Below are 13,647 nucleotides of genomic sequence, written 5' to 3' on the forward strand. Positions count from 1 at the left end.
ACACTTCTTGCAGAGTGTGAAATGAAGCGTGTACTATAGTATAATTGTTATGGTAACAAAATGATCTATTCGACATGAAGTGTGCAATAAAAGTGGTTTTGAAGGGTTAAAGGGATACAGGCATTTAATTTTGACACCAAACATAAAACCAACGTATATAAGTTGTGATTAAAAACAACCCTAGTTACCTAACCCTGCTTATTGAATTACTGGTTTCTTAGAGCACCCCTAATAATAAATGGCACGTGTGCCCTTAATAATTCTGTTGAGCGTTTGGTGTATACATGGTATAGGATTGCCACGGGATATTCTTTTCTTAACTTGAACTTGTGAAACCTTTGGTGTGAAAAGGCAAGGAGGTTGGGCAAGTCACAAGTAAACTCTGCCACACACCAAGTTAAAAAAAATGATTTAGTGAGCGAGCAAATTGTGCGATACAGTGACTCAAACCTGCTGAAAACAAAATTGAGTTACTGTACTGACGATTAACGAAAGGTGAATACCCCTCACTGCACATCGGACAGAGTAATATGCTTACTTACTTTCTTTGCTTGTTTTCCCGAACCACAACTGCTCTCAATACCCTCAGCCTATGTAGACGCAAACAGGATACTGGACTTGAAAGCATCTGACTTGGGAACTGCTATCATACAGGACAGAGTAATTATTACCACAATTGAATTTCCCCGGATCTTGTGGATTGTTTTGTCACACGATGTAAACACATGGGAACACCCACTCAATACAATGAAATATACCATGAGGTGATCTATTGTTGTTATCATATAATACAGGGTTCAAGAAATTTTGGTTGAATCCAAAAACTACTAAAAAAAGGTTTCGATCACACCCTGATTAGTTATGCATCAAGTAAGCGGGGAATTTTTTGCTACCTTGTATCATTTTCACTGAGAAATACAGGCATTTATAAACAGGCAAAATATATTTAGGAACAAACAGAGAGAATTACAAGTGGATAAATACCACAAATCTGTCCAATGTTTGGCGGACTATTATGTAACCACAATATGTGGATTCTAGTCTGAGATCTACAATATCTGTAACTCATGGGCAATGGAAAATCGGACATTTTCGTTAAAAAATGTAATCCAGTGGCATAACCAGTGCCCCCCCCCCCGCTCATCATGTAGTTTCATGTTAGGCCGTCGGTAACTTTGACTAAAAATATTTATTTTGTGTGAACTGCATGTGCATGTACTGTGAAGAAACAAAACCCTACATGTTTGTCCCACTATAATATACGTTGTTACGTTGTTATGTATGAATGCGTTGAAAATCTTTTGGAAACTTTTTTTGGTCATCTGATCCACTTTCCCAGCAAACAAATTTGAGTGGTTTCCGATATTCCTTAGTCTCTTTTGCAGACTTCAGAGTGGATCGTAGACATGACTCAAGAGGTAGGTGCCCTCCTCCCTGTTTAGGGTGTTGGTGCCCCGTCTTCTAATCTCCATTGTTTCCCGGACTTCTCTGGATCTTTTGTCATGCTCCCGTCCAAAGATCTTGGATTCTTCCCAATCTGGTTAGCCCTTAATTGCTACGTGATCTGATATGGCTGATTTGGTCTGTTCCATTTCCGATGTCCTGCGTTCTGAGCGAGTGAAATGTTTCTCATTGACCTTTTTGACTTCCGCTTTATGTTCAGCAAGTCTAGTGCCGAACATCCGTGAGGTTTCGCCGACATAGGAGAGATGACAGTTTTTGCAGCCAATTTCATAAATGTAATTGCCGGTTTTCACCTTTTCACGTTTGTCTTTTGGGTGAACTAGTATTTGCCTGAGAGTGCGGTGGGGTTTCATTGCCGTGTCAACTTTGCGTTTTTTAAATACTCTTTGGATACGTTCCGAAAGGCCGCTGACATAAGGAATGACCACCACGCCTTTGCTTTTTTCCTCGGCGGTCTTGCTTTTCTTTGATCTCAGTTTTTCAGCATCTTTGGTTTTATTATGCATTTGATTTTTTACTTTGTCCATGGCCCAATCCGGATAGCCACAATTTTTCAAGGCTGCACGCACTCGCTCTTCTTCTTTGATTTTATCTTCCGTTTCCGTTACAACAGAGTTCATGCGGTCAAATAGAGTTCTTATTACACCCATTTTCTGGTGGAGGGGGTGTTTTGATTTGAAATTCAGATACTGGTCTTTTCGATATACTAAGAGCTTGATAGATCCATCTGGTTTCTGACAATCAAAGTATCTAAAAATGGGATTAGCCATTTTTTTTTTTTTTTTTTGCTCTCTGTTTCGTCGACAGAATTCAGATGGTCAGTTAGGTTTTGTACTTGCCTTCTTGAATTATCTCGAGCACGCCGGCAATACCGTGGCTTAAACTCTAAAGGGGCCGTCGCGATGGCCTGTTGCTCCAGGAGATCTGCACAGAGCGGTCATTACTCCTGTATTGAAAAAGCCATCGCTCAATAAAAATGAACTTAAGAATTACCGCCCCGTTGCCAATCTCCAGTTAACATCTAAGATCATTGAAAAATGTGCTGTTTCCCAACTTAAAAATCATATTGATGAACATGATCTTGCTGAGCCAATGCAATCGGCATACAGGACCCATCACAGCACTGAGACTGCTCTTGCCCGTGTTCACAATGATTTTTCCCATGCCCTGGACAGTCAACAGGCTGTTCTCCTCATTATGCTTGACCTCTCTGCAGCGTTCGACACTGTCGATCGTAAAATTCTGCTGCAGAGGGTCGCTGATGAGTTTGGTATCACTGGTGTTGCACAACAGTGGCTCTCATCCTATCTCGAGAATAGATCTTGCCGTGTTGCTGTAAGCGGTGCATATTCAAATGACATCTTGCTTCAGCATGGCCTACCTCAAGGGTCGGTTATCGGACCACTTGGGTTTGTTCTATACACTCACAATGTTGGTCGCATCATTCGCCATCACCATCTGATGTACCATGTATATGCTGACGATATACAAATATATTTACCCGTTGATCCTACAATTCCTGGTAATATTTCATGTGCTATTTTCAAGATTTCTCATTGTGTTAGGGATATTAACGCATGGATGATAACAAACAAACTTAAGTTAAATCCCGATAAAACAGAGTTTTTTGTTATGTCATCTTCTCATCATAAATCCCGGTTACAGGATATTGACTTCAATATTGGTGATGATATCATTCCTCAATCATCCAATGTGCGAAACTTGGGTTTTGTTTTCGACCAACAACTGAATATGGACAAACATAGCCTATAACTAACCTGAGCCAAACCATCAACTGGCAAATACGCAATTTATACAGAATCCGGAAGTATATCGATCAAGACACCTGCGCCAATATTGTCAGAGCCATGATCTTATCCCGCCTGGACTATTGTAATGTTTTGTTCAACAATATTGCGCAAAAGGATATTGATCGATTACAACGGCTCCAGAATAAATGTGCCCGCTTAGTCTTCTTGTCGCCGAGACGCACTTCCATCAGTCCCCTGTTGAAAGAACTCCATTGGCTTCGTATAAAGGAACGCATTACTTTCAAAACTCTGCTTTATATAAAAAAAATTATACAAGTCACTGAATGGGCTGTGTCCCCGGTATATCGATGAGTGCCTAACTGTTAAACGTCCTCATGAGGGCTCAGTCACCACACGTTCGGACCATGGTCTTAATCTTCGTGTACCAAGGACGAACAAGGGTGCCGGGGACAGGGCCTTTTCAGTGGTTGCTCCTTACAAATGGAACTCAATCCCCCTAAATATCCGCAGTGCCCAACTGTCACCGGGTTCAAATCCTTCTCAAAACATACCTTTTCTCATGATGTTGCTTTTGTTTGTTTTGTTTTGTTTTCTGTGTTTCTGCGCTTTCTATCCTCTGGCATTAGGCGCATTATAAATGCCGTGTTACTTACTTACTTACTCCAAGAATTCCATGAAGAAATTGGCAATGATGGGGCTAACTTTTCTCCCAATGCACGTGCTTGATTGACATTGGGCATTCACAAGGTCGTGCTTTTAGGTTTGGTTTTGGTCGCATAGGATGATGAATTGCCAAAGTCCCTACAAAAGTAGCCTTATAAATGAGAGTTTATCTACCACAAACCTGGTGGTGGTGGTTCTGCTTCGAGGCTGGCGACAACTACTTTATAATGTTTGTATTTTTGTGCGCTTTTTTCAGCGTAACTTGAACCAATCGAGGGAGTGTTATTATTTTAGAGACATTTAAAGGGTTTTGGTGAGTTTTTGTTACGGAATCATTTATTTGGCGATTACCTGGCTCTCAATCGCTATTTGGAGTGACCAAAGCATTTGATTGCTGGTACATACAAGGTTTAGGCAAATAAAATTAATATGTCGTCATTTAATAAATGAATGTCAATATTGTTTTAACTCAATTACTGGTAATGCGTAATGTTTTGGCCCCAGTTTTGGCATAAAAATGGTCTTATATTACTGATAGTATAAAACTACATGTTGCACGATAAACTGCAAATGCCTGGTAAATAAAGATGAATATTTGATTGTTTTAACAAATTCACTTTACAAACAAAGTTCCACTTAAATTAAATATTGCAATCAAGAGGTCCCATGATATATTTAGATTTGCTTAATGCCGTATTTGCTTTGATTTTAATTCAAACGCGTTCAAAAAAATAAATAAAAAGGCATTTGTCGGTAGTTATAACAAGGGGCATCTTATACACATCTTATACGAAAGTTCATGAAATATTAACAGTCATTGATGGTTAACCCCAAACTAAATTTAAATGAATTCATATCATGTTTACTATACTTTTTATACTGCGATAGCTTGGAATGTAATGCTTTGTTCAGACCACATTCATTGGCTTGCCCCATCTTAATCATCGTAATGCTCACCTTCCATTCCTTGTGATGGCGCTATTTACGACTGCAATCGGCTGCCGTATCAGTGCATTTATTAAATATCCCTGGTGGATGACTATACCCATGTGCTTTAGAGGTAACAAATTTATATTTATAACAACAATTAAATGACTAATTATTAATCAACAAATTTAATTTTCGATAAATATTTAGTCATTTAATTAGTCATTCAATAATGACTTTCCCAGTGGCGGCACCAGGATTTTTTTCGGGGGGGGGGGGCGCAAAGTGAATTTCAAGGGGGGGCGGGCAAAATCGACAACTTTGCGCAAAATTGCCGCAAAAAGTGGAAATTTACGTTATTTTTGGGTTTTTTCCGCAAAAGTGGTGTAGGCCAACTGGGAGGTGGGCAAGAAAAATATTTTCCCCCTTTGCCCCCCCCCCCCATGTAGCGCCGCCACTGGCCTTTCCATTTACGCTCTCCCATCTGTTTCTCTTTCTCCCTCCCCTTAATAATGTAATGACTAATGCAAATATTTCGATGGTCTATATTTTTTCACAGCGAAAATAACTCTCTGCTCGTGAATATTGCACTGCGAAATTTAAACATTTCTTTTGTATACTTATATCAGGTAACTTCAAACCAAGTGATTATCTTCTTCACGCGATTATATAACAAACTGAAATGAAAACCGGATCTCCTTGCTACAAATTTTAAGTTTCTAACAAAGGGCAGAAACAAAGATATCGATAATCATGTCAGTCAAGAGCTTAGGCAGGATAATAGGAAACCACGTGACCAAAACCAAAACTAAAACTCAATATTTGAAATGAGGAATACTTCGGGTCTTTTTATCTTTTCAGTTTCTGTTTTCGTTTTCGTATGTCATTGTTATTCTGAAGTGTTAACCTCCTTGGTGCGACCAATCTTTTTATTCTAGCCCTTTGTCACTTACTAATAAGTTGAAGCACGTGAATATCCCGGGTGAATATTCGTATTCGTTTTCATAAGTTATGTAAATGTCTGACTTCAAAACTCCAGGTAAGTGGGTACGTGCTCACTTACACGAAAGAAGTGTCTCAATTTTACAGCTCAAAATTCACGAGAAATTGCACGACTTCATTTACTTGTGTGTACTTACGCCTAGGCGTGACTTGCTCGCGAAAATAGCTCAGCATCGAAAATATACTAATCAGTGTTGCCCAAAGGTATCAGGTATACTTGTGCGTGTGTTATTATACTTGTGCGTGTAATCACGCAAAAATCGGTCATATATCTATGGAGATAAGACAGGGAATGAGTTTCGCCCAAAACAGCTTAAAACTCGCGTGTGTGGTAATATGCAACGCCAAAGAATTGCATTCAAGCGAACTACTTGATTTTAATTCATTGCCATAACACGAAAACAAATTCAGCGATCGTATGCAGGCTTATCAGTCTTACCACGAAAAGGTGGCCAAGTCAAATATGTGTCATTTTTCGCAATGTTTTCTCTTACCACGAAAAGGCGGCCAAGTCAAATATGTGTCATTTTTCGCAATGACATAATCTGTCATTATGATATCTATGGAGATATGACGGGGAATGAGTTTCGCCCAAAACAGCTTAAAACTCGCGTGTGTGGTAATATGCAACGCCAAAGAATTGCATTCAAGCGAACTACTTGATTTTAATTCATTGCCATAACACGATAACAAATTCAGCGATCGGATGGAGGCTTATCAGTCTTACCACGAAAAGGCGGCCAAGTCAAATAATGTGTCATAATTTTCAAATATTCTCTTCGGTAATCAATTATTATTTGACCAAGAGCGTTATTTTCCTGGAGAAGTTTATTGCAAAGTAAGATCTAATGTAATTGACGTCGTATTTCATGGACAAAGGCAATTCCACAATTGTATTAAGTCAGTTCATTTCCTTTTATTATAAAATGTCTTTGTTTTTCACAATGAAGAAACACTTCCTCGAGAGTATTCGGTGTTACTTTATTATACAGATGCCCCACCCAACATATTGAATTAATGCTTGGATAAATGGGTAGATTGAGTAATGCTACAGACAATGTTTGCTTGCTATGCAGTTTATATTTTGAAAGTATGTAATATTACATGCCAGAACAAATAGGGATACACTAATGTGTTTTATTTAAACATGTCATCTGAAATGTGTGAAAAATTCATTATTTTCAAAATTGTCAGGAGTTAGCAGAAGCCAATTTTTAGTTTAGCCACAAAATAATCTTTTGAGACTTTTTGAGTGGTTTGAGTTGAAATCATCACCATAAGCATTGATATGGAAGTACAGGTTGTCCCAAAAACAGAACCCTCATCGCGCCCTCTTTTTCTCCTATTTCTGAAAAGTTGATTAAATAGATTTTGATATGTAAAGAAACCTTTAACTGTTAGTTTTAATAAACCAAAACAACTATTTCAATCGGTTCACAATTTTTGAAGTTATGCCCTTTTTACTCGGATGAGGTTTGGCTACATCAAAGATTAAAATGGAACACCCGGTTAATGACATGGAAAGATAATAGGAACGCATTCACTATGAGCGAGGATAACCAGCTAGCTTCCAAGATCTTCGCAACAGTGTTACTGAAGTATTCGCAAGTAACTCAATTGATGCAATGAAGACCAGGGCTGAAATCTGTATTCGTCGTGGAGGCAACCAGGTAGAGGGCAGAGCAGCACTATAAACTCAAAATTATAGCACATTGGTAACAAGTAAGATATGTATATTATAGGGGCAAGGACTACAACTACTGTACTGAAAATTCAGCAACTCAAAGTAAGTAGTTATTGATTTATTGATCAAATATTGGTTTCCCTCATTTTTGACTGTAACTCCACAACTGTTGTCTGTGCTGAAATAAAATTTCCAGTGCAGTAGTTGTTAGTAGTCCTTGCCCCTATAATATACATATCTTACGTGTCCCCAATGCGCTATAATTTTTGAGAAAAATGCATTTTTGTAAGTGGGGTAATTTATGATAAGAAAATAAAAAACAACAAAAGATATGGAAAAGTGCCGAGAAGCTGGAAAGTCTGTTACATATAACAGATAACAGACTCAGATAAATGTTATCATGAAACTGTGCATGATGTAAGCTGGTGTAATAATGCAATCATACTTACATGGCAATTAACTATCCACTACTTCAGCTTTGTAGACAAACTAGAAACTACATTCACAAAGCACCTCAAGAAATGGACCTGCTATAACACTACCAGTATAAGCAACGCTTTCTAGAAGTAGAAGACCAAAGATTGAATACCGGTGCTGTGCATTATACAGAATCAACGTATGGCCTGAAAAATCAATGCATCCAGCTTAGAAAATATATAAAATCTTAACAATACCCTCGATATAGAACCACGCACACTCTGTATCTGGAAGTCCTATAGAAGACGAAGATGTTACTCGCTTGAATGGTATCACAAAAAACCAGAACAGAACAGAACAGAAAAGAAAAAAAAAACGGCACTTATAATCATCAATGAAATGTGCAGAGGACAGATGGACAGAACTGAATTGGGATATAAAACAAACCAAAAGCTAATCAATGAGACGAGACGGCTAGAACACAGAAAAGCCGAATTCCAGCCTTTTCAAAGATGGTGACGAAAGGGGCCATACTCTTCATCCACAAAACTCTCCCATCTCTAACGGACAGCTTTGGGGACCAAACGAGGTCTCTGCAATCAGCACTGCACTTTATTCCACATCTTAAATGGCACTCCTCTGGCAATGGGAGATTATACTGGAGACGTCTGCCAACTAACAGAAGCGAACAGACGAAACCTAAGATGCGAAGTGCCCGGACCAAGTGTCGCCAGCAAGGATAAGAGTCCAGCCTAAGAAGGGTAAATCATACAAGAATATACCAGTATCGCTACCCAGTGTATGCTTTCCCAAGTTCTTAGCCAAACCAGTCAGGGATGCTGAAAACAGCCTAATCGTGTTCTCTCTACAGATCATAGATACTGCAAAAACGTTATGACGTCATTATTTACCGGTACTCAGAATTGGACAAGATAGGGATACTACTTGAACTGATAATGCCTATTGAGCAGAAACTTAGTAATGCCAACACGAGAAAGAAATTTTAAGTACAGTGAACTTGTTGCCGAATGTGAAAAATACGCATGGATCCCTTACTACTTCCCAATAGAAATAGGAAGAACATCCTTGCCCAAATGCCTGGCAGAACTTGGGAGTTGATATAGGGAAACAGATAAATATAATAGACCATGCAGTAAAGACAGCCCTGGAGGAAGCTGCGTAATCTGGCTATATAGTAAAGATTCCAAAGGTTTTCAGGGGATGTGAGGTGGTTGTGGCCATATAAAATCTGTGTAATCCAACAAAGCCTGATCCGAAGCACATGAACCTCTGCATGCCTGGAGCGGAAGTTGGTTACCAAGCACCAAGCTGTTGCCTTCCAAGAGCAATACACAAAGAGTACACATCCGAAAACGGGTGATGAGCTCTGAAAGGTGCCGATGCTGGTGGTAGTCTCTCGGCATACCTGATCTACTTCGCTATTGTATTAATTCTGTCAGGGATAGTCAATGCTGGCCTTATCGCCCTTTCAACCATCTCCTCAATTATTGTTTTTGTATTATTTTATGTTTGATGCGTTATTTCAATGTATTTGACTTGTTTTTGTTTATGGAAATAAAGATGCATTCATTAACTCTCTCCTGATTAAACACAATGGCTATATGAAACCATAGTATGAGCCTTCCCGTGATCCTTTGCACCATACACGCACACAAACAACAAGATTCACAACAACAGAAACACCTCTTAGAGTCTGATTGGAGAAATGTATTAATTAATACCAAGAAACTGATCACCAAACCGTTATTATATATGACGTAAATACCCAGAGTAAGAGACATTACAAACTGCCTCGGCAATTAGTGATTCCATTAATCACTCACGCACTATATATATTATGTTAGCCTTTATACACCGCCAATACTTGCAAAATGTTCGTACGCATGTCATTAAAATACAAAACAAAAAACATTCTGCTTACATTTAGTTAACATTAAGTGATCTATTTGGCTTGGCATGATGCACGCGACTGCCAATAACATTTTAATTTCTACTTAATGGCCTGGAACAAATCTATTCAAAGAAGTATTTTGCGAATCTCATATTTTAATAAAACAACGTGATTTATTACTTAATATCAGGTTCTAAAAAGTCTTTAAAAGCACTTGATTACTGGAATGTATTGGAGTATTTTGTAGCCTCTCACTAGCACATTGGCACCGTTTGTAGCTGCGCCAAGCTCACGACAAGTCTATTCAATTTGTGAATGATTAGACCTTCTTCTAGTGAAACGTCGCGTATAATACGAAAACTTACAATGGCAATGGTATGGAATTTGACGGAGTTCACTGGATTCTGTAGTCAACCAGACATTGAGCTTCGTGATCTTACGGACCCGGAGCTAGCCACTCGATGGTTATATAGCACTGCCGACAAGTTTATTATCAAAGTAGTGGTACCAATTGTTTCATTTTTAGGAATCTTCGGCAACGGAACTTTCTTATATATGTGTATTCGTGTTAAGGCACTGCGTAGTGCTCCAATTACGGCGTATTTATTTAGTTTAGCCATCTGCGATATTGCATTCCTCGTATCTGCTAATGTGGGGTATACATTGGCTATTAGGTCAAGAATAAGCGCAAAATGGCCAATGAATTCGTCTCTGGAATGCTCCGTTTTTTCAGTATTCACACACGGATGGTATTTCGTATCTCTTGGACTAATAACTCTGATTTCGGTAGAACGCTATTTTGCTGTCTGCCATCCTTTAAAACGCATCAATGTTAGCGGGAGAGGCCGAATTACAAAACTTGTCACTTCTGTTTGGGTTTTGGGGTTTGGTTTATGCCTCATTCTTGTACCTCAATATGCTAATTTCACCTACTATTGTGTCATATGGCCTGACACTGCAGACTTTCAGGACCTTCCTAACATGATCAATGATTGTGAACCAGTAGGTAATGTTGCCGTTATATGGGGCAGTCTTCTATCCATTGTATCAATGGTGCTTACTATGATTGTAAACATAGTTATGTACGTCAGGATTATTGTGGCTCTTCGCAATCGACCAAGCAGCTCAGTGACGCCCAAAGCCGACATCATTCGCTACCAAATTACGCGTACACTCATTGCTAACGGTATCATATTCTTTATATGTCAATTGCCATACCGGCTCTGGACTCTGGATGATCTTGTCGATCGCGTATTTGAGAATAAAGACATACTTGAATCGTTAGAACATGAAACGCTTGTGATAACTGTAGGACGCATCTGCCCTATTGAATTCCATTATCAATCCATATCTGTATGTATTTAGCTGTGAGCATTACAGATGTGCTTTGGTGGAGGCTTTTGTGGGAACCGGCGAAGTTCTGTTCCAAGCCAAGAACGTAGGGTGCAAAATGTAAGTAAGAGCATACAAATGAGTGGGTCTACTGGAATTTCCACGACGGAACTAGAAAAGGTGAATGTTGTCTAAAACCTAAAGCAGGGGTGGGCAACTTCGATGAAGCAATCTGTTGTCGCGTAGTACTCTTAACAAACAATTACAAGCAGTGATCTGGAATTTGATAGTTCTCACTGGATTTGTAATCAACCAGACAGTCGCATCCGTGATCTTACGGACCCAGTACTAGTAATCAATGGTTATTTTGTCTAAAAATAAATAAATTCCATTCAGCGCATTGACCCAAAGATTGGTGAATCTGTGAGAGTTCCTGTGTCTTCTATTAAGAACTTAGGTGGCACATTTGATCTTTGTCTCAAAATGGATTTACAGGTGTCTTAACTTTGTCATACTGTTAATTTTTATTTGCGTAACAACTAATAATATATCTCCTGTTTTCGTTGTTTCATATACCAAAATACATGTGTACAATGCACATGCAGTACGATTTATAGTTCTCTCTGGGCTGGATTATGGCAACTCGTTGTTAGGCTGCAAAGGCTTCAAAATCGCACCGCACGCTTGGTTTTCTTTGTTTGTAGGCGCATAAGCACTTCGCCGTTATTGCGCGAGCTTCACTGATTGCCAGTCCAGCAAAGATCTTCTACTACATGTGTACAACTGTGTGTATAAATTAGGCTCATATGTATCTCCAAGACCTTCTTCTTCGTAGGTATACGCCTGGTCGAGCTGGGCTTAGATCATCTCAATATACTTTGTGCCTTGAAGTCCCATCAAAATATAATCGCGCCATTGGCAATAGCGCTTTCTGTGTTCTTGGCCCCAAGCTTTAGAATAAAGCTTCCTATGAAGATCCGTCGGGCTCCCAGCGTTAAGGTGTTGAAAAAAGTTATTTAAAAAGTCATCTTTCCCCAAAGAGTAGCTTTCTTTTCGTGTTTTAAAATATGTTTGCATTGTTGTAATAATGGATGGGTTCGGTATTTTTGAATTGGTATATTAATTTATGTTTAAATGTAGTAACTAATATGGCATTCTTGTATTTTTGTACATATTATTCTGTATATTCTATAATGTTTACATTGGATGTTTTTGTATTTACCTTGTAAAGCGCCTCGATCTATTGAAGATGCGCTATATAAATGTGCAAATAATACCAACAATAATAATGTTGTGTATATTGGCTGTTGAGTCAAGAACAAGCGCAAAATGGTCATTGAATTCGTCACTGGAATGCTCCGGTTTTTTCAGTATTAACACACGGATGGTATTTTGTATCTTTTGGACTAATAATATTTCGTTAGAACGCTATTTTGCTGTCTGTAAAAAAACACACATCAATCCCTCATTTCAAATATTGAGGTTTTACTTTTGGCTTTGATCAAGTGGTTTCCTATTATCCTGCCTAAGCTCTTGACTGACATGATTATCGATATCTTTGTTTCTACCCTTTGTCAAGTTGTGTTCACACTGTCGGACATTAGTGAGTTATTATCGGTAATAAGCGACTTATAAACGGTAATAGTGACTTATTACCGGTAATAAGTGAAATTAAGTCCGACCGTTCGAACACAACTTCAGAAACTTAAAATTTGTAGCAAGGAGATTCGGTTTTCATTTCAGTTTGTTATATAATCGTGTGAAGAAGATAATCACTTGGTTTGAAGTTACCTGATATAAGTGTACAAAAGAAATGTTTAAACTTCGCAGTTCAATCAGCGGAAGAGGCCGAATTACAAACTTGTCGCTGCTATTTGAGTTTTCGGGATTCTAGTATGTGCCTTATTCTTGTACCTCAATACGCTAATGTAATATTTCACTTACTATTTTACTTACATATGGCCTGACACAGCAGACTTTCAGAACCTTCCTAATATGATCAATGATTGTGAACCAATAGGTGATGTTGCCGTTATATATATGAGGGCAGTCTTTAATCATTGTTTTCTTTTCTTGACCCAAGAGTAGGAAGAGTTCAGATGTAAAAACCGATATCCATTTCCTTGGTTCGAGAGATACAGGCAAATATAAATCGTCAAATGTAAAGAACATAATAAGAAAATATGTGCTGCTTTAATTTGATCATAGTTTCAAAAATATACACCGGATAGGATGTAGTTAAAAGCTAGCATTATCATTACTATTAGGACAGATGTTGGTGGCCTTACCACAAAAAGTCTGAAAATGGTGTTTATCAGCAATCTGCAATGAACTCTTCCTATTCTGGGAGTCATACATAAGTGATCTTCAATGCTCTAATGTTCTATGCGAGTGGATACCACTACAATAAAATAAACTTTCAATAATAGTTGTCCCTTTCATTGTAAGGCCACATTTTCACAACATAAATGGCA

This window comes from Amphiura filiformis, unplaced genomic scaffold, assembly GCF_039555335.1.
Source record: "Amphiura filiformis unplaced genomic scaffold, Afil_fr2py scaffold_59, whole genome shotgun sequence".
Classification (NCBI taxonomy): domain Eukaryota; kingdom Metazoa; phylum Echinodermata; class Ophiuroidea; order Amphilepidida; family Amphiuridae; genus Amphiura; species Amphiura filiformis.